Below are 1633 nucleotides of genomic sequence, written 5' to 3'. Positions count from 1 at the left end.
GACATGTCACTCCCATACCTGGGGGGCAAGACCGGATTCCCCTCCCTCCCTCCCCAGCTAGCCCTGGCGGAAGATCCCTCCCCACCTCCTGCCAGTGTGCCCTACAGCACTTCTCCCCATGCCTGGCAGACCTGCCAAGAAGCCTAGCAGAGGCAGGGCTGGGGGCTGGCCCTCCTCAGGGCATCTGCTGGACCCAGGGGAACCCCTCCCCCCACACACATAGCAAATCTCCTTCCTGCTCCTAGGAAGAGCGAGCTCTCAAGGCTGCCACTGGAGCTAGAGATCCTGGGAGGGTCTTGGCGTTGCCTTCGACTCAGGCCGTGGGCCTCAGCTCCACATGGTAGCCTGTTCTGTGGGTGAGGGGGTGCCAGGCCCTAGGGTCCCTGGGGGCTTGGTCTCCTCCCCGCCCTAATTCCTTTCTAGGTCACCTCCCCAGTTACCATGGCAACCCCCAGCCTAATTACTGTGGCAGGAGGCGGCAGGGTGGGAAAGAGCCTGCCTAACGAAGCCAGGGTGCAGCTCTAGTCTCGGACCCCAAAAACTGGCCTAAGTCCTGAGCTCTGGACCCTTCTCTTGCCATGTCCCCAAAGGATCCCATGATCACTCCCATATGTAGAAGGCCCCTTGAGCGGTAATTCTGGCAGAGGGTGGGAGTCTGAGAGGGCTTGCCAGGGTCCCTGCCCCTGCAGCTCCTCCACGATGCAACCACAGTGCCTGTGCTGGCGTCACCCCTGGCCTCCAGGCCCTCCTCTTTCTTGACACCTGCAATCTCTGACCAGCCTGGGCACTCAGGTAAATAAGATCCAGGCCTGGGCCTCCACAGCTAGTCCCCAGTGCCTCTGCCCGCCTCCCTCAGGCCGCTAGGAACTTCCCTCCTGGCAGGTCAACCAACAGGTCACTGAGACACTCCCCTCCATCTCCCCACAGACAGCTTCCTGCCTCCTGTCTCTTAGGACCTTCTATGACACCTCCTTCCACCTGACTTTGGCCAGGAGCTCCTAGGTAGGCAGTGCCCTCTCTGTGTCCTCCCCCAATCCTATTCTTCCCTTTGTTCCGGAACCTCCAGTGGCCTTCCAACAGTTCAGGCTGGTCTCCTTCCCTCCGAGGTCCTGTCCTAAATGTCCTCACTCCTCCCTGCTCCTCCCCACCCTGCACCTCCACTCCCAGCGAGGGGGGAGGGGGAGTCAGAAAGGGGAGGAGCAGGAAGGGGGGCTGGGGCGACAAGAATTCAAAACCAACAACAAAAAAGCGGATCAAGAAAAAAGAAAGAAAAAAACAACAACCAAAAAACAAGAAGCTCTCGGGGCAGATTCAACAAGAAAAGAAAAAAAACCCAAAAAAACAAGAAACCAAAAAGATCCGTTTTTGGAGAAAAAGAAAAAAAGAAAAAAGTTCTTTGCACTTTTTCAAAATTTTGTGGTGAAACTTCAAGATATTGGGCCCTGCTTTCAAAAATGTCCAAATTCTTTAATTTGCTTCAAATGTGCATTTTCTGCATCGGACAGGCTTTTTTTTGGAAACTGTAGCAGGTTTCTGCTGTCTCGATTGTGTCATCAATTTGCCAACTTAAACTTGTTTTTTTAAATGTTATTTTGCTCCAGATTAAAATTGTTTTTTCAAATGTTATATTACC

Source organism: Neophocaena asiaeorientalis, unplaced genomic scaffold (assembly GCF_003031525.2).
Source record: "Neophocaena asiaeorientalis asiaeorientalis breed wild unplaced genomic scaffold, Neophocaena_asiaeorientalis_V1.1 scaffold1098, whole genome shotgun sequence".
Lineage (NCBI taxonomy): Eukaryota > Metazoa > Chordata > Mammalia > Artiodactyla > Phocoenidae > Neophocaena > Neophocaena asiaeorientalis.
Note: the sequence above shows the minus strand (reverse complement) of the source record.